Source organism: Globicephala melas, chromosome Y (assembly GCF_963455315.2).
Source record: "Globicephala melas chromosome Y, mGloMel1.2, whole genome shotgun sequence".
In the NCBI taxonomy this organism is placed as follows: Eukaryota; Metazoa; Chordata; class Mammalia; order Artiodactyla; family Delphinidae; genus Globicephala; species Globicephala melas.
Window position 1 is genome coordinate 5,373,290 of NC_083336.1, and position 23,546 is coordinate 5,396,835.

At 44.3% G+C, this 23,546-nt stretch overlaps 1 protein-coding gene, 1 long non-coding RNA gene and 1 other non-coding gene across 9 annotated transcripts in view; 2 read left to right on the plus strand and 1 right to left on the minus strand.

Moving 5' to 3' along the window:
- The first annotated feature begins 10,908 nt into the window (after positions 1-10,908).
- Positions 10,909-14,371, plus strand: LOC132594650 (uncharacterized). Of its 3 annotated transcripts, none has more exons than XR_011377179.1 (3): positions 10,909-11,021; positions 11,168-12,123; positions 12,318-14,371. It is a non-coding gene; the product is annotated as an uncharacterized lncRNA (long non-coding RNA). The 3 variants fall into 3 exon arrangements; XR_011377180.1 differs by lacking the exon at positions 10,909-11,021 and having other exon boundaries at positions 11,036-11,489; positions 12,074-12,123; XR_011377178.1 differs by lacking the exon at positions 10,909-11,021 and having other exon boundaries at positions 11,036-12,123.
- Positions 14,372-16,235: 1,864 nt separating this feature from the next.
- On the minus strand, positions 16,236-16,345 carry LOC132594653 (U6 spliceosomal RNA). The gene has a single exon (XR_009560824.1). It is a non-coding gene; the product is annotated as a U6 spliceosomal RNA (small nuclear RNA).
- A 6,933-nt stretch (positions 16,346-23,278) lies between these two features.
- Positions 23,279-23,546, plus strand: part of LOC115850479 (H(+)/Cl(-) exchange transporter 4) — a 176,818-nt gene continuing 176,550 nt past the window's right edge. For all 5 annotated transcript variants that reach the window (XR_011377172.1, XR_011377174.1, XR_011377173.1 and 2 more), the window contains exon 1: positions 23,279-23,320. The gene's annotated coding sequence lies outside the window, so the exon portion shown is untranslated. The remainder of the gene's footprint in view (positions 23,321-23,546) is intronic.

Sequence of the window (23,546 nt, forward strand, 5' to 3'; positions counted from 1 at the left end):
TATTTATCATTTTGTGTCTGAATTATTTCACTTAGCATATGTCTTCAGCGTTCATCCATGTTGGTTGCATCAGAATTTCCTTTCTTTTTAAGGCTGAACAATATTCCTCTGTACATATGTGACACATTTTGTTTATACATTCATCTGTCGATGTACACTTGAGTTGCATCCATCTTTTGGCTATGATGAATAATGTTGCTAGAAAATTGTTATACAAATATCTGTTTCAGTCCCTGCTTTCATTTCTTTGGGGTATATACCTAGAGATAAAAATGGGTCATCATATGGTAATTCAACAGTAAATGTTTTAAGAATCCATCATATTTTCTTCTACAGTGGCTGCACAATTTTGCATTCCTGTGAGCAGTGCACTTGAAGTTCCATTTTCTCCCAGTCTTTGCCAAAACTTGTTGTTTTCTGCTTCTGTCACAATAATTATCCTAATGGATGTAAAGTAGTATTTGTTGTGGATTTGCTTTTTATTTCCCTAGGGATTCATAGTGTGATCATATTTTCATGTAGTTTAATGGCTATTTGTATATCTTCTTTAAGTTCTTTGCCAGTTTTAAAATCAGATTTGTTTGTTTTTGGCTTGTAGGAGTTCTTCAGGTACTTTGGATATTAATTCTTTACTGGATACCAGATTTGGGTATATTTTCTCCCATTCAGTGGGTTGTCTTTGAGGTCTGTTGATTGTGCCCTTTTTACTTTTGTGGCCTGTGCTTTTGGTGTCATATCTAGAACATCATTGCCACGTTGTGGGAAGTTTTCCTCCTCTCTACTAAGACGGAAATTAATGGCTATAAACTCTTACCTTACAAAGGAAGAAATATCTCAAATCAACAAACTAAAACCTTACAACTTAACTAGAAAAGAGGAGCAAATAAATGACAACTAACACAAGGAAGGAAATAATGATTAAACCAGACATAATAAAATAGAAATCAACCCTGCTGACAACCCTCCTGACCTAGGACTTGAGTTCCATAATTGTGAAAAAATACTTTTCTGTTGTTTAATCTCCCTAGTCTGTGGTATTTTTTTAATAGATCTTTATTGGAGTATAATTGCTTTACATTGTTGTGTTAGCTTCTGCTGTGTAACAAAGTGAATCAGCTATATGTGTGCATACATCCGCATATCCCCTCCCTCTTGCGTCTCCCTCCCACCCTTTCTACTCCACCCTTCTAGGTGGTCACAAAGCAGGGAGCTGATCTCCCTGTGCTATGCGACTGCTTCCCACTAGCTATCTGTTTTGCATTTGGTAGTGTATATATAAGTCCATGCCTCTCTCTCACTTTGTCCCAGCTCACCCTTCCCCCTCCCCATGTCCTCAAGTCCATCCTCTGCGTCTGTGTCTTTATTCCTGTCCTGCCCCTAGGTTCTTCAGAGCCTTTGTTTTTAGATTCCATATATATGTGTTAGCATACGGGTATTTGTTTCTCTCTTTCTGACTTACTTTACTTTGTATGACAGACTCTAGGTCCATCCACCTCACTACAAGTAACTCAATTTCGTTTCTTTTTATGGCTGAGGAATATTCCACTCTATAAATGTGCCACACCTGCTTTATCCCTGCGTCTGTCAGTGGACACTTAGGTTGTTTCCGTGTGCTGGCTATTGTAAACAGAGCTGCAGTGAACATTGTGGTACATGCCTCTTTTTGTTTTTTTTTTTTTTTTTTAATGCCTCTTTTTGAATTAGGGTTTTCTCACGGTATATGCCCAGTGGTAGGATTGTTGGGTCGTATGGTGGTTCTATTTTTAGTTTTTTAAGGAACCTGCGTATTGTTCTCCATAGTGGTTGTATCAATTTACATTCCTGCCAACAGAGAACCTCAGATCCCAGGGAATATTCATCAGAGTGAGGTCTCATGGAGTTCCTCATCTCAGCACCAAGACAGCTTTACCCGATAGCCTACAAACTCCAGTGTTGGAAGCCTCAGGCCAAACAACCAGTAAGACAGGAACACAATCCCACTCATTAAAAAAAAAGAGAGAAGGCAAAAAAATACGGCACAGATGAAGGAGCAGGGTAAAAACCTACAAGACCAAATAAATGAAGAGGAAAGAGGCAATCTACCCCAAAATGTAAGAGCAGACACTGTGCTGCTTTTTAAGAGCAGCTGTGGCAAACTAACACCTGAAGAAAAAATGATTTGACCACCGTCATTGTCAAAACACTCAAGGACTTAAGTAGAAATAAAATCCCTCAACGTATTAAAGTCCATGTATTGAAAATCCATAGCAAACCTCATATCGATGTTTGCTTCACATACTATAGAGCTCTTACGTTTGGTTCAAATGTATTTATAATTGTTAAATTTTTCTGAGGAATTGACATTTTTATCAATAGACTTTTCATCAATATGTCAATATTAAATTGACATATATATCAATCTTTGCATTTTGTAATGGTTTTTGGCTTGTATATCTCCCTTCTCTCTTCTGGTTACTATTTCCACAGAATATTTTTTCTTTTACTTTCAAGCTATCTGTGTCTTTAGATCAAAAATGGGTCTCCTGAACAATATGTTCTTGGCTTTTGTGTTATCTGTTCTGTCAGTGCATGTCTTTGGGGAGTTTAGTCTCTTTACATTTAAAGTAATTTCTTACAAGGATGCTTTCTGTTGCTGTGTTGTTACTTGTTTTCTCTGTATCTTACAGGTTGTTTTGCCCATCGTTTCCTCCATTTGCTCTTTCTTTTACATTTAGTTGATTTTTTGGTTGTTTGACATGTTTCGTATCCCTTCTCATTTCCCTGTATGTATATGTGATAGGTTTTTTTGTGTGTGTGGTTATCATGGGGATTACATGTAGGATCCTAAAGTTACAACAACCTAATTTGAATTGACACCAACTTCACTTCAGTCGTGTGCCAGAGCCACTGACAATAATCCTCAGAGTGAGAAATCAACAAGATGGCAGACGAGGAAACTCTAGGCTCTCTTCCCCCATGGAAACATCAAATATATAATATACAGGTCAAAATAGTTTATAAGAACTTTAGAAATGAGTTAAGAACCAAGTACACGTCTAATCAAGAAAAGCTGCATTCAAAACAGAAGGAAATTTCATGCCATTTTGCTCACCTTTATCCCAGACCCTTTCCAATGTAGCACAGCGTGTTTGGGAAGAAAATGCCAATTCTCATTTCTTCTCTCAGGCAAAGGTGATGAGTGGAACCTGCTTACAGTGTTCTGCCTTACCTGGGGACTACCGTAAGGGCTGGTTCTTGTCTTGCCAGACTCACACCACTAATGGTATAGTTTGGATATCAGCTTTGAGGCCACATATATCAGGGCTGGTGCCACAGTATGTTAGAGCCGCAGGGGGTCTGCAGTCCTGCTGTCAGCCAGGAATAAGAGGTTATAGGCAGATGAATATAACAGAAAATACGGTCCAGAAAAGAACCAGGGTGAGAATTTAGTTATATTAAGACGTTTAAAGGCAGCTGTATATACTGGTAAGAGGAATCAAAGCAAGCCCAGTCCTAGGAAAGAAACGTCCTCAGACAACTTTTCTAATTGCCTGTGTCCTCCACGCTTCTCCTTATCATCTTACTGTGGTTTCCTTAAATGTGTCCAGGAATTTCTCTCTTGCTGCTTTCTGTGTTACATCATTATCTTTGTTCAGTTTGATACTAATGTGTCTTGTTGTGGGTCACCCTGAGTTTATCCTACTTGTAGTTGTGAAGCTTCTTGTATTTATATGTCTATTTTGTCAAATGTGGAAAGTCTTCCTATATCTTCAAAAAAATCTTTCTACTACTTTCTCTTTTCTCCTTATAAGGATCCCATAATGGTCCACTGACACAGTGTCCTATAGATCCTATGGGCCGTGTTCACTTTCCTTCAGTCCTTTTTCTTTGTTTGCTGGATTCCTTCTTTTCAGTTGTCCTGTCTTCCAGTTTGCCTCTTGTTTTTATATCTAGTTAAATATGTCATTTTACCTCTTTAGTGAATTTTTTCTTTCACTTGTTTTATTTTTTTCACCTCCAGCTTTGCTTTTTTAACAAGTAATTTATATCTTTTACTCATTATCATCATTATTATTTTATTCATATATTGTTTCCTGATTTCCTTATTTTTTGTCCATGTTTTTTTCCTTTTGCTCTTTGGACATACCTAATACAATTATTTGAAATTGTAGGTTTGTTGTCTGTGCTTGCTTTGAGATGATTTCTGTTGCTTTATTTGCTTCCTTTGAATGGGCCATCTTTCCTTGTTTCTTTCTATGCCTTGTGATTTTTTTTGGTTGTTGTTGAAAATTGCACATTTGAAAAAACAGGGACTTTTCCCAGATTTTGCAGACTGTGAGCCTCGACATCACCTTGAAGTGAAAGCTTATGACCTCCCCAGTTTTTTCCGTCAGTGTGTGTTGAGTCTTTCCTTCAGCGTGTGTTGCCTGACCCCGCTTTCTGCTTCCTCAATTCCCCTATATAAATAGCTCAATTTTTGAAGGCTCAATTTTCCAGATTGTGTGTACCCAGCTTATTGTAGGGCTTTTTGTGGTCTATTGTATGTTTATACCAGTAGGTCAGTCCAGCAGCAGCTTTCAGGAGTCCCGCCTGCTGCTTCTGATCCTTTTCTATGACTAAGATGGGCCATGCTGCTTCTCCTGCACCTGAGATTCAAGTGAGGCAAAACTAGTCCAAACCTTTAGCTCCCTAACATGTAAAAATGTTACAAGTAAGGTCTACCCTACTTTTTCTAGTTTAAAGGAGGGAATTGGGAACTAGGCTGCTGTCTCCTCTAAGTTAAAAGACCATGGTCAAGGGTTAGTAAAAAATGAAATGCTGTAAACTTTCCTACCACTTGAATATTTTTTCACTTTGAATATTTTATCATTTTTCTTCATTCATTTGCTTACTAAAGACTGCGATTGTTTGCAGAGCTCCTGTGGGTCTATTCAGCAGTGTATGGTTTTGTTTTGTTTTGAGGTATAGTTGAGTGCTTTTTGATGTTTCCATGAAGAAACCAGGACTTAGAGCCTCCTAGTTCACCATTTTCGCAAAATCACCCGGTTTTAAGAAAGCACTTTAACAGAGAGGCTAACGAACAAATAATATCATGAGGGTTTAGATTTTTAGGAATGGTGGTCATTTTGAGGCATCTCTGAGAAGGTGAATTTTGAGTAGAGACCTTAAGGAAGGAAGTGCAGGAGCTGGGGAAGAGCATGAGGCACTGAGGCACTGAGGTGGAAGGCCTAATATGGTCAGAGAATAGCAAGGAGCATGGGCTGGGGCGATGAGCAGAAGCAGTTGTCACAGCTGAGAGCAGAGTTAGTGAAGGGGCCAAATTATGTAGGGTCCACTCAGGACTCTTGTTTTTTTTCTGAAAGGGGTAGGAAATTGAGGAGTAGTTTTGAGCCCATGGGTGACGTGATTGTACTTCAGTTTTACGGGGATCTCCATAATTGCACTAAGAATTGACTCAAGGGGAGGGTAGGCATGGAATCAGGCAGGGCAATGAGAAGTGTATAGCACTAATGTGCTGAGTAGGAGATGATGGTGACTTGGATGAAGGGTTGGTGACAAGGGGTCAAAAAACGCCTGATTTTTTCTCTCTTCACTTTATTGAGATATAATTGACATAAACACTGTGTAGGTTTAAAGTATACATCATAATAGTTGGACTTACATACATGTTAGAATGATACCAGAGTAAGTTTAGTGACCATCCATCATCTCACATAGATACAAAATTACAGAAATAGAAAAAAATATTTTTCCTGTAATGAAAACTCTTAGAATTTACTCTCTTGACCACTTTCATATATAACATACAGCAGTGTTCATTCTATTTATCATGCTGTACATACATGCTTAGTAGTTGTTTATCTTGTAACTGGAAGTTTGTACCTTTTGACTGCCTTCATTGAATTCCCCCTCCCCCAGTCCCCACCTCTGGTAACCACAGATCTTGTCTGTTTTCAGTGAGCTTGTTGGTTTTTGAAATATAACTGACCTACAACACTTTGTTAGTCCCTGTTATGCAACGTACTTCTGTACATGTCAGAGTGATCTCCACAGTAAGTCGAGTTAACATCTGTCACGACACAAAGATAGTGTGCAGGTATTGGCTCCGTTCCCCACCCTGTATATTCATACCTGTGATTCATTTGTTTTGTGATTGTAAGTTTGTACCTCTTAATCTCCCTCACCTATTTCTTTCCTCCCATCACCTGTCTCCCGTCTGACAATCCCCTGTTTGTTCTCTGGATTTATGACTCTGCTGCTGTTTTGTTAGGTTTGTTCAGTTATGTTGTGTTTTTAGATTCCACATATAGGTGAATCCGTACAGCATTTGTCTTCCTCTGTGTGACTTATTTCACTAAGCCTAATATGCTCTAGGTTCACGCATGTGCAAAATACTTGTAATTCTGAAAATTGTGCCAACGCAGTTTCTCTTGGTCTAGATAATGGAGTGTGAGAGAAAGACAGGAGTCCAGGATGACACTAAGATTTTTTTGCGTGAACAAATGAAAAACTTTTGGTAGAGTACAGAAATTCACGTTTAGACTCATTAAATGTGAAATGCCAGTTAGAGCTCCAGTGGAAATGGCAAGGTTGTTTGGTGACTCCACTAATTTAATGCTTGTGTTCTAGAAAGAGTCGTGGTAAACAATAAATTACTATCTAGGTTGATAAGGAAACCAACACAGAAGATCTCTTCCCGGAAGAGGTGGCGAGTCTGCCGAAGGGGAGGCCCGGCCGCAGGGCCCGCGGCTCGCCCTTCACGCGGAGCAGCCCCGTTGTCCGTTCCCAGACTTTTTCGCCCGGAGCGCGAAGCCAGTACGTTTGCAGAGTAAGTCGGGAGTCCTTTGCCACCTGCCTGGAAGGATTCTTCATCGGTCGCGGGTGGGGCTGGGCAGCAGAGGGTTGGAGCTCCCGGCAGATCCTCATCTGCACGCAGGGTTGAGAACTCTGAGACAGGTGGAGGGGGAGACCCCACCTGCTGTGGTCCGTGGAGACAGGACAGCAGGTTGGAGGTTGGCCGGCCGTGGCCGTGTGACAGTGACGGCACAGACTAGCAGAGACGAGGCGCTGTTGAGGATAAGTGCTCACGACGCAGCAGACTGGGGCGCCGTTTGGCTCGAGCAGAGCTTTGACCCTCCCGCTCCTCTGACGGGGCTCGTTGGAGAAAGCATCTTCCCTTGAAAGGGCTACCAAGGGGCCGCTGCATTAGGGCAAAGCCAGAGTTTGATCATATGAGAGAGGCAGACCCTCAGGCCTCCGTGGGAGACACTGAGGGGTCTCCAGGCCCACCCTAAGGCTCAGAAATTGGCTAGGACTCACGGAACTCAGAAAAGCCGTCGTATCCACGATGATGGTGCGCCGCAGGGAAGGGGTGCAGACCGACGCGCAGAGGGAAGGGGTGCAGGCGGACGTGCAGAGGGAAGAGGCGTCGGGCAGCGCTCCGGAGAGACGTGGCGGAGCTTCCAACCCTTCTCCCGCAGCGGAGTTGTGCGGCAGCTCTCACTTCCCGGAGCAGTGGCAGCGTGCCCGGAGCACAGCCGACCAGGGACGCTCACCCGAGGCTTGGTGCCCAGGCGTTTTGTAGGGGTGGTCACGGGGCACAGCTGGTGGCCGGCGTGGCTGACCTTCGTCTGCAGCCCCTCCAGGGTCAAGCTGGTGGCCCAGGGCCCCCCTCACATTGTCAGCAGAGACTGTGCGGCCGGGCCAAGGTCCCCAGGTAAACAGAGACACTTAGAACGTTCTAGGGACTTACAGGTCACTGCCCAGGAGCTGAGCAGGGAGCCCATCTTTCTTGGGCAGGGAATCCTTTACTCACAGGAGGGAGCAACAGGGGCTGGGGCCCGGGTGGCCACGTTTGCGAGGCCTGCAGCTCCTCTCCCCACGCAGTGAGGTGTCCCGGTCGCGCTGCCCCGGGCAGCCCAGGGTCAGGCGGGGCACTCCCGCCCCATCAGGCTGCGGCCCTGTGGGGCCTGATGCTTCATCACGCGGCTGGAGGTGCCTGATCGAAGGCCATCCTTCCTTATCCTAGACTCCTGCCGAACCCCTGTGGAGCAGCCTCCCGCCTGCTTGCTGAGGAGGACGGGGCGGTGAAGGAGGAAGCCCTTCACCTCCCCAGAGACAGGCCTCCAGCCCCTGCACTGTGCTTTGCGCCCAGCACAAAGGCACACGCACTGACCGGCGATGCTTCTAGAGGCCTCTGTTTTTATATATGTTTGTGATGACTGGGAGGCACGTAAGTGCAGTGCTGAAACATTTCCTGCTATCTGGGGTTCACTGGCATGGAAAGTAAGGCCGTGAAGGCCAGGACTTTGCTTTCACACAGATACATGTTGATCCTGAAATGAAAACCTGCCGCCAAATGAAATACGTAACGTCTCGGCTCCCGTGAAGTCGGCATTATTTATTTTTCTTTTTAAAGACAGGCCTTTTCCCTTGACGGGCAGGGTGGGTGTTAGTGGTGTGGTCTTGTCCTCCTGCCAAGAACGAGGCTCTTATCTGGAACGCCACTCTTCCCAGCTCTTGCCAAAGCTAGAAACACAGCAAATGAGAATGACTGATAAAAAGTGAAAAGCGCTGAGGAGAGTGCGGGTTTTCATGAGCGTCACACCGTACCAAGTGGCAGTTGGCATTGATAGGACCGAAGTTGCTCGATTAGCCTGGAAAACCTCAGCTGGTTTGGTTGATGGACCTGAAGCAGGGGTGGGGCCGGGGGTTGGTCTGCTTATTTGGTTTGTCTTTGTTTGGCCTGAAACTCTTGTGTGGGGTTTTCTTGTACGCGAAACCCAAAGTCTTGGTAAAAGCTCTAAACGTCATAACTGTTTGAGTACCTGCACGAGAACCAAAATAATCCAGTTCAGAGTACACAGAGAATGAATGTTGAACTCTTGAGGAAGTGTTTCTGAACCGCCGTCTTTTTGGTGTAGCTTTATCGTAGTGACAGCGACAGTTCAATGCTGGCCCGCAAGTCCCCCCTTGTCCGAAACACTTTGGAAAGACGAACCCTTCGCTATAAGCAGGTATGTGCCACGTAGACTAATCTGCCGTCTGTATGTACGCTGGGAGTTATTTCCACAAACCTGAAGGGGTAATATTTTAGGTAAGATTAATTGAAAGGTAATATGTTTATTTCCTTGTTTACTTAGATATAATTTTTAAAAGTGTATATAATGTCAATGTTACCAGTATTTGTTAATTTCCTAAGATAATGTCGTAATCTAAGATAATACATGATCTTTACATTTTAAAATATAATAAATTAATAAACAGCCATTCTGTATAAGAGATTCTTCTTTCTTTTTTGACAAGGGAGTATATACAGTTTAGAAAATTTGGGTCTTTCACCGTGGCGCATTCTCCTACATAGGACTGTTCTACAGTTTTCCTTTATATACACCGGATTTTTTCTCCACGTCACGCCAGTGTACACAGTTTTGCTCCTTTTAATTTGTAAGGTAGTGGTTCCCTGACTTTCCCGGGCAAGAATTCTTTGAAAGAAAAAGAAATTCCCAGATCTCCTTGTGGTGGTTGTATTTAGAGTAGCCGCTGACTGAGAGTGATGAGAAAATACATAACTCAGCAACGAAAGTATTTCTCAGCAGCCATGCTGTTGGCATTTTTGCCTAGGTCTGTCTTTGTTGGGGGCTGTCCTGTGCACTGTGGGCCGTTGAGCTGCATCCCTGGCCTTGACCCACTAGTTGCCGGTACCACCCCCTCCCCCAGTTGTGACGACCAAAAATGTCCCCGGAGGGCCCAAGTCACCCGTGGTTGGGAACCAGTGAGCTCTACTATGAATTCAGGAGAGCTTTTAAATGAGTTTGTGTTTATTAAGTCACTTAGATTTGCATTTAACTTCTGTATATGTGCAAAATAGTGTTATGGGTGTGTAAAACGCATACAGTTATTCAGTCCTCCCAACAACGCTGATAGGCTCGTGGATTTGTGATTTTGTTGCACTAACTGCCTTCCCCAGCGTTGTTAGCCGTGGCGTGGGAAGTACTGCTCTCAGCTCCGTGTACAAAATTCTATTGTCGTCTTAGAGCTTTCTTGAAAACAGGAGACTTGCTTACTTCAGGCGTGTGTGGGGAGGAGCGTTTTTTGTTGTTGTTGTTGTTGATGTTCGGCCTCGCTGCGCGGCTTGCAGTTGTAGTTCTCTGACCAGGGATTGAATTTGCAGCCCAGCATTGGAAGCGGGGAGTCCTAACCATCGGACTACCAGGGAATTCCCTGGGGAGGAACGTTTTTGACAGCTTGTGTGTGTTTAACCAGAAAGCCCTCAACGTGGTTTAGAACGTGCTTTTTTCCCGTTATACAGTAGGCCATTAAGATTTTGCCATGTCGGTCTATTTTTCATCTTTCTACAGTAGCTGCGTTTTCTGCGGGCCTTATAATGTATTTGATCACTTTTCTCTTGTCAGGTATTTAGAATTTTTCTGTCATAAAGCTTTTGCACATCATCAGCTGTGCCTTTCAGGTGCAAGTCACATGAAATTTCAGAACCAAAGAAAACACAACATTTTGTGGCTCTTGCTTATAGTGTCAAGTAGCACTTGAGAAAGATGACGCCCTCCTGCCCCGTGTGAGAGGGTCTGTTTCTCTGCGCTTTAGCCAAAGCCTAGGTCGTCATTACAGCGGACAGCTTGCTGTCACTGGCTCGTTACCGGAGTGGAGGTTTGAACCCGTGTGGCCCACATCCGTGTTGTGTTGGCGTCGGGCCACGCTGCGGCTGTCTGTCTCCAGTGGGGTCGGTCACTCGGGGAAGAAGCTGCGGGAAGGGCGCGGGCGGGGTGGGCGCGCTCACGGCCGCGGTCTCGCAGCCCTGCAGGTCCTCCGTGGCGGCGCTGGCGGCGCGCACGTCCCTGGACCTGGAGCTGGACCTCCAGGCGTCGCGGACGCGGCAGCGGCAGCTGACCGAGGAGCTGTGCGACCTGCGCGAGCTGCGCCAGCGCCTGGAGGACGCCCAGCTCCGCGGCCACGCCGAGCCCCCGGCCTGGCTGCTGCGCGAGGAGCGCTTCCGGAGCCTGCTGCGGGAGGCCGAGAGGCAGGTGAGGCCCCGGCCCACCAACGCGGGGAGGGGGCAGGCGGCCGGGCCTTTCTCTCCTCCCGGTGCCCGGAGCTGGCAGGGGCTTCCATCGCTCTTCCTTAAAACTGGAAGCAAACCCGTCTGGTTCACCCCGCGTTGCTGTTCCAGACGAGACAGACCAAACTTGACTTGCATTCAAGAACAGGCAGCTGAGAAGACGCTGAAGAAGGCCTCCAAAGGGGTGTGCCAGCTGCGCGGGCGGAACCTCAAAGAGCCCATCCAGCTGGGTGCAGGCGTTCAGGTGGGGAGAAGCCCAGGCCTCACTCTCGCGCTTGATTTTTACTGTCATACCTTTGTCATTATAAAGAGTAAAGTAAGTATTGAGAGAGACCCACAAGGAAGTCGAGAACAAAGCTGGAATCCCCACTGCTGTTAGCATTGTGCGATTTTTCTCCTGATTTATTTTCTGTGGAGCTTTAATTAAGGCCAGGTATGATCATTTTTGTTTAATTTTGCATTCAGCTTATTAAGAATTAACATACCACATGTTACTACCTAACCTGTTATTTTTTTCATGACTGATTTCATCTAATAAACATAAATCACTTACCGGCTCTTGTAACATCTTTTTATGTTTATGATCATAAATAACAGCAATTTACATATGTACAGTATGTGTTATCTTTGCTTTTTAAAATTTAGAGTGAAGCATACTCTATATTCAGGAAAATGTTCTTTTCTTACGAAGATAGTTTAGTGAGTTCTCATAAACTGAACATGACAGAAATCAAAACATTATCAGCATTTCCAGATTACTCTGCAAATTTCCTTAAACACTGTGTTGAATTCTAATGACATAAATTAGTTTTGCATGGTTTTGTTCTTTTATACAGCCACAGTTAACACAGTTCTATCCATACTACTTTGTGCCTGACTTTTAGCTTTGTTTTTGTCTATACCTGTAATTTTTATGTCCTTATCATAAATAACACAAGATATTATAAGCACTTTCTTCAGTTTTGATTTAGAATTCATATATTGATATATTTTTAAAATGTATTCATTTGTTGATAGAACAAGAATGAACACTTACTATGTAGCAGGCACTCTTCCAGCCACTGGAGGTAAGTCCCTGCCCTCCTAGGAGTATCATAACTTCTATTAAAATTTTGAAAATTTGTATACGAACATATATTATGGAAATTCAAATTCTGATTGTTCTTTGAACAAGGAAAGCCATCATTGATATGAGAGCTTCCTGCCAGCTTTCAGTGTCTGCATATCACCTTCTAACATAATTTTCTCCATGCCCACCCAGGGAGAAGATAACATTTTTCACGAGACCACGGGCTAACATACCCCTGCTGCCGGTTGATGATGTTTGCTGGAGTATTTATCTGCCTATTTTATTTCTGCGAAGTTCTAAAATTGTCTAGCTAAAATTGTCTTTCAAATATTTGTGCAAAGTTATTAATATACAATTTTTTTTCCAAAAGTCTATAAATACGTATTTTTTTGATAGTGACAGGAGCAGGGCTTGGCTTTTCCTTGTTGTTAAATTAACATCTCAAACAGGTTATTTTATAAAAGAGTAGCTGTTGTGTGAAGATTCGACAGTTTCCATGCTGTTTTCTTTGACTTGAAGGGTGGAAGACAGAAACTCAGGCAAATTCACTCTATTGTCATTTATTCATGGTTCTTTTCTTCCTCCTTGAAGGAGAATACTGACTTTAAGATGTATTTTAAGACTGAAACTTGGTTCTTCAGTATTTGCCATGTGGTAGAATGGATCTTTGGGGCCGGTTTTGTGTTCTGACATCGGAAATGCAAACACTATGTGCTGAACTCGTCACTCGTCCCGTTTCTCCTGTGTGCATTTATCATGTATAGTGTACACTTTCGCACCCTTTATGTTCTGTTAAGATGCCACCTTAGGGGCTCAGTCCTAAGTCAGTGCGGGGTGCGCTTTGCGGAGCTTGGTCTCCCGCGCGGGCTGGGCACCCATAGCCCCTGGTTTCCGTGCACCTTTCCGTGCCCACCCCGGGTCTGAGGCTGGTCACGGAGCCCCCGGCAGGCACACAGCCCACCCTCACCCGGCCTCGGCAGCCCCGCCTGCCTTTCCAGTCCGCCCCATCTGATCCTGACCGACAAGGAGGGCAGTGGTGGAGCTTCTGCTCTGCTGCTCTGCCCTGCAGGAAAGTGAAAATAGAAGAAGGAAGGTGTGTTTTCACTGAGTCACTGGATCCGCTGACGGATAGAGCAGTCACGACATGGACACGATAACCTTTGAAGGCGCTTTCTTGAGGAAGCCAGCTTCCGTGGGAACTACAGCTACCAGAGGAGTCACTCACAGGAGAGCGTGTGCTTTCGCTCAGAAGGCCCCCGCCCATGCTGGAGTCTTGCCAACATTTCTTAAGAAATCTTAGAACTAGCTCATGAGGAAAAAAATTTTGAGGGGGGGGAATTCTTTATGAAATAAAAGTATACCATTCTTTTAAAATGCCAGATGTTATAGTTTGCCTAATACGTATTTATTATATATGAAATGCACTCTCCTTCATGAGGCCTCAGAAGAGTAAACGAGGTGAGTCACACAAAATGTAAGAGAAAACGGAACCCTCCTCCTGGGTCTTTGTGCCCCTCCCTTGAAAGTGCCCCTCCCCCCTTAATCAGCAGCATCTCTCTTCTCCTTGGTCTGTAAGCACTCCCTTGTATAACCCACCTTCCTTTTCACATTTATTAAAAATGCATTTTGTAAAAGCATTTCATTGATATGTGACCTATCACGGACAGTGAAGTTGTCTGTGGTGGTAAGGCTGAAAACTGTGTGCTTTTTCACACTTGTCACTTCTTGCTATGTATTTCTGCCTCTAGTCCCGGTTTTTTCTCTTTTTTCTTTTGCTAATTTCTCTGCATATATACCCACAACAGAGGTAGAGACACAAAACACATGAGTGCTTGCCAGAAGTGACACACCCCCAGGAGACAGCGTTGCAGCTCGGGTCAGGTTGGTGGCAGGCCCTCTCTGTCCCCAGCTGTTGAAACTTCAGATTGATGGGTTGGCTGCCGCTGGACTCGGGGGTGTGTGGAGAGCAAGTCATATGCGTCTGAGGTACATGGCTCCCCAGACGTGGGAGAGCCCCGGCCGCGTTGCCGGGCCTGTGTTTAGGCACTGCCAGTTGAAGCTCTAAGTGGGTGGAAAGGTTGAGGTAGCTTTCCTGCTAACCCCTACAAAGTAGCAACGTGGGGAAACCCACTGTGCCAATACAGAAAGCCCGCAAGGGTTTTCAAATGTCACTGCCCACTAGACACAGGTTTCTGTTTGGAATGCTTCCCCATCCCAGAGTTAAAAAAAAAAAAAAAAAAAGGAAATCCCTCCTTTGCCCCACCAGAAACAAATGCAGCCCCAGCTTTGGTGTCAGTTCAAGGAGCGCTGTGTTTTGCGCCTTTCCGCTGTGCTTCTCCGCCTCCCTCCTGTCTGCTTTTGCACCTGAATGGGACCATAGTCAGAAAGGAAGGAGAAGCCAGGCTGATGAAGGACGGGGAGGTGACGGGTCCGTGCTGCTCGCAGGCCGTGCTGGAAGTGGCACGTGGACAGCGACAGAGGCCAGGCCAGCAGGCAGGGCACGAGGCACCCTAACTGGCTTCTCTTTCGTGATCGATTGTGCAGCTTCCCACTAGTTAAGACTGCCACCCCCTGGAAAATATCCCACATGTCCGAAAAGTGAAGTCCAGTCGTCTTAAGGCGTATTTTCTTATGTTTAAGTTTGCCCGTAATCGTGCCTTGGACAATCCGAAGTCTGCCACCAGGGTCCTTTAGAATCAGTGTGATGAGTAAAAGGGAATTCGGTCTTCACTTCATCTGGTCACGTAATTGTCACCACCGAAATAAGTAACCTTCTGTTGTGGGAATAAGTTATAATCAGTATTCATCTCTGTTTTTATCACTGTTCTAATTGTGTCATTTGTATTGTTTGAAAGCATTTCTTCTACAAAATTAAACTAACCTGCCTTAAGAACAGAATGGAAATGTGTGTGATTAAAAAAAAATGTAATTAGAGACTTAAATATATTAAAATGTATATAATTGTATTCAACATAAAAAATAGAGGTATGAAAATAGAATAGTACAGTGAAGACACATGCAGCCCTCTCCCCTACCCCTTCAACATGGATCACTCTTGGCCCATCTTGTTTGGTCTACACCTCCGCCCGCCCCACCTTCCCGAGTTCTGAAGCAAATACCATACACCTTTCTGGTTGAGCTGGAAACATTTCAGTACATATGGCTAAGAGAGAAAGACACACACAGTATCCTTATCACATCATAACATTTAATAACTCCTCAATGGCATTCATCATCCATGGTTCACCTTTTCACTTGCCTCAAGATCATTCCTTTTTTTTTTTTTTAACTGAACAGAATCTAAATATCTGTTTATTGGGATTTTTTTTTTAAGTCTGTGGTGTTTTGGGGGGAGGGGGAGCTTTCTTGAGATAGAATTCACATACCATACAATTCACCCTTTTAAAGCATGTAATTCATCAGTTTTTAGTATATTCGGAGTTTAGTATGTTCGTAGTGCAGATGCTACAATCAATTGTAAAACTTTTTCCTCACCCCAAAAAGAAACCCTGTGCCGGTTAACCGTCACCCCATTTCTCCGCCTCCCCCCCCCCCCGCCACCCCCGGTAACTGCCAATCTTTCTCTCTCTGTGGATTTGCCTATCGTGGACGTTTCCTGGAAATAGAATCACATGCTATGTGTGCTGGCTTTGTTCGCTCAGCATCATGTCTTCTGGGCTCATCCACATTGTAGCCTGTGTCAGGACTTCACTCCTTTCTATTGCTGAGTAATATTCCTTTGTGTAGATAGACCACATCGTGTTTATTTGTTCGGCAGTTGATGGCCATTTGGGTTGTTTCCACTTTTTGGCTGATAGGGATAATGTTGCTGTGTACATTTGTGTACAAGTTTTTGTGTGGACACAGGTCTTTATTTCTCTTGGGTCTATACATAAAAGTAGAATTTCTAGATCCTATGGTAATTCTATGTTTAACCATTTGGAGAACTGCCAGACTATTTCCAAAGCAGCTGCCCATTTTATATTCCTACCAGCAGTGTACAAGGGCTTCAATTTCTCCACTTCCTGGCCAACATTTGTCATTTTGATCATTGTCATCTTCATAGGTGCACAGTGCCATCTCAGCGCAGTTGTGTCGGTTTTTTTTTTTTTTTTTATGGAACGCTTCACGAATTTGCGTGTCATCCTTGCGCAGGGGCCATGCTAATCTTCTCTGTATCGTTCCAATTTTTTTAGTATATGTGCTGCCGAAGCGACCACTGTGTCGGTTTTTAATTCACAGGACCCACGCCCCCTACCACACACACACCTTTGTAATTTGTGTGTTTTCTGATCTCCCACAGCCTGGACTTGGCTCATTGTATCCCTGGGTGTAGTTTAACATGTTCCTCTGAACTTTATTTCCTAAAAATAAATGCTGAAAAAAGCTGTTGTTGAACCTAAAAGCTTGATCAGATTCCCTTTTGTTTTTTTCCTTTCTTTTTTGGGGGCTGGGATGGGTGGCAAGACATATCTTCATCCATCAGGTAGCTTATAATGTTTCTTTTTATAGGGTTTGCAACTATTGATAATCAATACCTAGATCCATTAATTCACTAAGGGTTGCAAAATAATGATGTTCTCTCAATTTTTAAAACATTATTATTTACTTTGAAATGCTTTTATTAAGAGAAACTTACTAGTCTATTTGGTTATCCAGTGGTACAGTTTATATGGGAAAAGCAAGATAAATGCTTGAATTTTTTCTTTATTGACCAGTTTTGAAAATAATGGTTTCCCCAGCACTGTTACAGTGGTGACCAATTTGTTTATGGATTTTTTTTTTTTTAGTATCGTTATTAACACAAATTTAAATATGTTTGGTGTGCTTTAATCCACTGGAGTGGTTATCCTTATTAATGCTCAAATTCCCTCCTCTGTAGCTGAGGCAGACTGCTGGTTGACTGCTGGGTCCTTTTTATATGTCCTCAGGAGTCTGAGACGGCTTCCTTGCTACTGAAACGGAGCGGGACCCTACAGAGCTTTCCCAGGGACAGACACTTGCCCAGGCCCTGTGTCCCCTGCCCACCTCTTGTGTGTAGAAAATCTTTAGCATCTTAGACCTTCCCTGAGTTCCAAAAAGAAAAATTTAATAAGAGAAGAAAAAAATGGTGAAACAGAAACAAAAAATATTCAAGTAAGACTTAGAATAACAGTTTAGCCATAAAACAAGGTCAAGGGCCTTTGGTTCTTCCTCAGGGGCTACAGATAATACCCTGGGCCGTACCCTTCAATTGTCTGCAGGCACTAAAACCTCCACCAGGTGGAAGAAGTTAATTGCATGCTGGTCACATAGACCCCAGACCAGTTGGAACCAGAAGGTTGAGATCGAGATTCCTGATTTTTAAAATCACCCTGTTACCTCACCATCAACCCATGAGAGAATTGTGCACGAGCTAGCTGATCACACACCCTGTCACCCTCTCGCTCACACTGTCTTTAAAAACCCTTCCCTGAAAGCCACTGGGGAGCTTGGATCTTTTGAGCTAAGCCGCCAGTTCTTCCTTGGCCTTGAAACAAACGCTGCGCTTTCCTTCACCACAAGCCAGTGTCAGTACATTGGTTTTGCTGCTCTATGGGCGAGGGGACCAAGTTTGGTTTGGTAACACTACCCTGCTTGACCAGATGTTTGTGACCTGGAAATGGTCATTTCTCCAGGGAGACTTGGTTTCTTGGTGGCAGGAGTACTCGTTACTGCTGGGTTAGTCATTGTTTTTAGATTTATTGTCTGTCTCTGTTAAGTAGACTGACAATATTTTCTTGTCACGCATCTCAATTTTTGCTTTGAAACAAGTGATCATACACTGCCACCTCATTTTGGAGCAAGATTTGCAGGCCCTTGGTTGCATCCAAAGGCAGAGGCTGCACGTCTTTTGGTTTGGAAACATCGTGTCTGGGACCTGTGGCGAGAGGCACACAGCCTTTTAGAATCTATGGTTTTCCGTCCTTCCCACCAACAGACACTCTGGCCAGATTGCTTTTCCTACTCTGCAGTTACAGACAGAATCCCCTGGGTAATAAACACAAATTGTTTTATTGCAATGGAATTAGTTTAAAAGAAACGCTTTGCAGCACTGCCCAATAGAACTATCTGCAATTATGGAATTGTTTTATATCTGCACTAAAATATAGTAGCCACTAGGCCATATGTGGCGATCAGGCACTTGACATGTGGCTAATGTGACTAAGGAACTGAACTTTATTTATTTAAAAAATTTTTTTTAATTTATTTAGGCTGTGCCAGGTCTTAGGTGTGGCGTACATGTGGGACCCAGCTCCCCGACCAGGGATTTAACCTGGGGTCCCCGCATTGGGAGTGCAGAGTCTTACCCCCTGGACCATCAGGGAAGTCCCTGAATTTTAAATTTTATTAATTTAAACTTGAATAGCAGCTTGTGGCTAGTGGCTACCATATTGAAGCAGTGCAATTTTACCCTGTATTACTGTGTAAGGGGAATAATTATGTCCAACTGGCCAGGGGTTACATGCCCTGCTTTCCCCGTGGGTGGGTTTATGTGAGTTGACAATGGTGTGCAAATGAACTGGGCCACGTGGGGCTTTATATATAGGTGTGTGTGTGTTAGATTGTGAGTCTTTATAACTTTTTCCACTCGGCTCAAAATATGCTAGGTATTTTGATAAGCAGATACAGGGGTACACATTTTTCCTTGCGTCTCAGGCTCCAGTAAGGCTCTGCAAAGCGGTGCTTACTCTTTCCAGAGCCCTCACTTAAGCCTCAAAACGCCCCCAGGTGGTGGATCCTTTTACTACCTCTACTGCTCCCCACTTTCTAGAAGGGAAAATCGAGGCTTGCAGAAGCTTGACAAATAGCACAGACAATAATACTGTAATATGGTTGTTATGTAATACTTCAAGATGGTGTCTGAGAACATTTGAAGACAATGTTGGTTCTGGTGTAACACTGTATCCCAGAGACAGTTTTTTGTTTGTTCGTTTGTTTTACCATGTAGTGTGCTTCCATGTCTATGAAAACTTCCCTTCCCTCTCTGTGTCCCAGTCACTGGGTTCCGCTCCCCAGAGATAACCACCCTTTGCAGCTTCCTGTGCATCAATTCTGAAATAGTCTATGAAGATACAGGGAATCATACTTCCCACGTGCCAGCAGTACCACATTTAAGGGATTATAATGAAGCAGAGCTTCCAGCATGTTATACAATGGTGAACTCTTTAAAATGACTGGGAAGGGCCTGCCCTGGAGGTCCAGTGGTTAAGACTCCGCGCTTCCACTGCAGGGGGCCTGGGTTTGATCCCTGGTCGGCCGGGGGATTAAGATCCCTCATGCTGCGGGACTCGGCCAAAAAAAAAAAAGAAAAACAAAGCCTGGGAAATGGAAGATTTGAGTGAATGAAATTATACTGTATAAGCAGGGTTTCTCTGCTTCGGCACTAGTGATATTCTGGGTTGGAACCTTCTCTGTTGCAAGGCTGTCCTGGGCACTGTAGGTTGGTGAGCAGCATCCCGGGCCTCCACCCACCAGATGCCAGGGCCCCCCCCCCCCGCCCCGAGGTGTGGCAGCCAAAACTGTCCCCAGACAGTGTCCCATGTACCAGCAGCAGATAAGAGGAAAAAAATGTAAAAGATTCAAAGGGATTAACAAGTAGAAGTCTGTGAAGAAAGCAGAAGGTGCCAGTATGGAGAAATTAAAGCTCAAAGGTTATTACGTAAGTGTTTGAAGAATCTTTTCAGGAAGGATCTTAACGGCTATCTTTCAGTCTTCGCACATAGCAGAATAAGAAGTGAATTTAAATGGAAGAGAAATTAAGGCTGGACCTACGGACGATGAAATGGTAACATCAGTTCTGAGCTGCCATCTTCCTTCCTAAAGATTTTTATGAGCAGAATAACCTAGGATGATTAGGAATTGTTCTCTCCGGGCTTTGCGGTTAAGATTTGAGAATCTTCAAGGAATGAAATCTGCGTTAAAAAGTAGCAAAATGTACATAATCCATGATCATGCCTCCTACAGTGCTTAAAAAAAAAAAAAGCAATAGCTGTTTCTTGTTACAGAAGCAATGCATGTTAATCGTAGAAAAACTAGAAAATGCTGCTAAGCTAAAAAGAAGAAAATGAGAAATACCCTTAATCTCACTAATGAGTGAAATACTAAGGTTGATACTTCAGTGAATTTGCTTCCCAGTTGTTTTCTCTGTTCAAAAGTATTTGCGTAGATATAAATATATTAAACTGTAGGGGGGGGGAACTCTTCCCTTCTTCCCTTCTAGGTTTCTTGACTGGTCTAATAATTAAATTGACATAAGATGGATTAACAGGAGAGAAACAAATTTAATTTCCTGTGGTAGGGGAGCCCATAGAATTCTGAGACTCCAAGAAGTCACCAAAGCAGGCAGCTTTTATACCTTCTAGACAAGAAAACCATAAGTTTGTGTAGAATTGGAGAAACAAAGGGGTTTGGGCTTGGGCTAGCAAATTAGTGCAAGTAACAAGGTTTGTTTATACAGCCTTCCAGGTGGTGAATTTCCTGTCTCCGCAATAAGGATGCCTTTTATCCACCTGGTGGGGGCAGGGTACCTTCACATGCCTTTGGGGGGACCAAGGAAGGTCAGAGTGTCTTTTATTTGAACAGGCTGTTTCTTAAGTAACTTTAATTCAAAATAATCAGCATGCCAAGTGGCCTATTTTGGGGGTGGCATCTTCTGCTTCCCTTCAACACCTACATACATTCGTCGGATCATTCAGCACATAACGCTTTGGAGCTTGCTTTTTTTCATTTAAGACACCGTGAATGTCCTTCCATGTCGAAAAGTATCTATTACCATATCTCTTTTAATTCTTGTGTTGTACCGATGTCTTATAAACCTAACCTATCCTCTGTTTCTGGCCACTTAACTTGCTGCTGGTGCTTTGAGGTCATAAATAATATTGCAGCAATTCTTCCTTTCACGATTCTTTTTTCCTAATGAGGCTAGTTCCTGGAGCAAATGACAGCAATAGCTGTCGGGCCCACTCTATGTTTCAACCCGCGCATATTTGCAAGGTTTTTGGTAGGAATTGCTAAACATCCCACCAGGAAGATTGTTCAATTTACATTCTTATGCCGGGGGGGGGGGGGGGGAATCTTTTTTTTTAAGTCCTTGCCAAAAGGACAATTTCATGGGTGGAGGTGGAGGATGTTGGAAGTGATCTCATTGTGTTGAAAACGGTGCGCCCCAGTTTTAGGCTTTTCCTGAATTGCCTGTTTGCTGTAATGTTCTTCACACTTGAACAATCACCTGGAGAAGAGAAGGTGAAACTAACCTACTGGCAAAAAAATCGCCCCACGACGAGGAAGGTGCCTCTGCTTGAGTCATTTCCGCCAAGCCGGAACACAGAGCAAGTCACTTCGGACCTCGGAGGGCATTTTATAGACCGCCCCGCGTCCCAGCTCCCGTCGATTCTTGGAACTCCCACCACCATAGTACCGGCAGCCCAACCCCAGCGGGCAGCGCGTTCCGTGTCGGGGACGCGGGGTTCTCTGTGCACCCGAGGGAACCGACTGTACGAGGCTTGGAAGGGCCGGCCTCCAGAGCCGAGGTGACCCAGCCTGCCGGGCAGGGCCGAGTGGCTGCACGGAGCACGTGACGCTCGCAGCCTGGCTCTTGGCTCGGGGTAGTGGGGGCCCGCCCCACGCGCCGAAGGCTGAACTCGGCTTCTGCCTCCAGGAAAATGAGCTTGTCAGTTTCTGTCTCTAGTGGGCCCTCAACCCACTGGAGCATGGGATTTCGGTAGCATTTACATTTTATATCTCAGGAATCTGAAAGCAAAAGGTAAGTTGTTTATCACTCAGAAAAACAAAGGAGAGGAAGGACCTGGAATACCGTACGGCCACTTTGTTGATTTTTAAAATCGAGTTGAAAATAATCGATCGCTGTGCGAGACAAGGGCTGTTATTTAGCCCCAAATTAGAGACTGACCTTCTGAACAGAAATGTGGTTAAATCAGGAGGGGATGGTGGTAAAAGGGCCCGGGGTTAAATATAGAAGGACATGAAAGCTGCCGCAATAAATAGCAAGTAAGTAATAACCCTGGCCTGCTTGTGAAACAGCCCGTTTCACACCTCTTTCAGGGGCGCCAGCGAAGGTGATGTTAAAATTGCAATTTAAATTCAAACGAAAGGAAACTAATCTATATGAAACTGGAATACAAATAAAAACAGTTCCTGCTTTTGCTCTTTCACATTTCAAAAACGTTTATGTGGTTTGGCAAGAAAGTTGATATCTTCACAGTTTAAGTCTGAAATATGCCGTTTCAGATTTATGAAATGATCACAGTTGGAATTTTCTAAGTCCCTCTAGGCAAGGCTATTTCAGTTGTGAATAAGAAATATTGACATTGTACATATTTTCTGTAATAGAAGACTCACTTCCGCAGAATGTGATAAAAATTAGAAAACGTATAATAATGAGTTATTGTGAATTAACTTTCATGTCTGAGAGATCACATTCTTTACCAGAAGATTTAGGAAAACAGACACAAGTACAACCGTGCTCATGCACTAGCGCTTTACTTTAAACAGTCAAATGTTCAAGTAAGAAGTATAACTACGTGGTGTCACTGTTGTTTTCTTCGGCAAAAACACGTTGATATTGGAATGCAGGTATTGAGAGTAATTACAAGCATTATTCATCAGTGCAATTGGTATTACATTCCACAGTGAATATGCTTCAAATTAATGTATTTGATATACGGTTTGAAACATGGACCCTCTATGCAAAATATGTATACGCACTCTGTATTTTAACGGTCATTTTGATTTGCACAAAATAGGTTTGTTTATTTAGTTCTCCACTGCATTTGATAAAGACTCTTTAAAAATAAAAGACTAAATTATTTCCTTTCATTACTAATCACCTTATTGAAATTCTATTACCTCCGTGGGGCCTGGAGTCATTTGGGTCTCCCCTTCTGTGTGCTGTTTGTTTCCCACAGTTGGTGGAAGGCTAGGCCAGCTGCCCACACCAAACACACCGCCCTGAAAGGAGGCCAGAGCGAGGCTTCCCGGCCACTCGCTCTTCGCCTCCAGTGACTTCCAGGGTCTTCCCCCGCCCCCCTCCCCTCCTCGCCCCGAGGGCGTTACGTGGCGGCGTGCGCCCGCCTCCCGGTGACGTCAGCAGCCATTGCACCGAAGAAAGGATGCGGCGCAGGTGGGCGACCGGCCTGCGCCATGCGGCACTGCAGGTAAGGGACTCTGCAGGAGGAGCCCCTGCAGCCCGTCGGCGCCCCAGAGTGGGGTTTTTCTGGCTGCTGCGGATGCTGCAGGCACGAGGCAGCAGGGAGGGCGCAGAGGGCGGCTGCAGGCTCACGCGTGACTTGGGTCTTGGCAGGCGCACCCTGGGAAAGTGGGCAGGGGCCAGACTAAAAGACCCGGGCTTCTTTCACAGGAGGGGAAAAAAAATCAGAAATG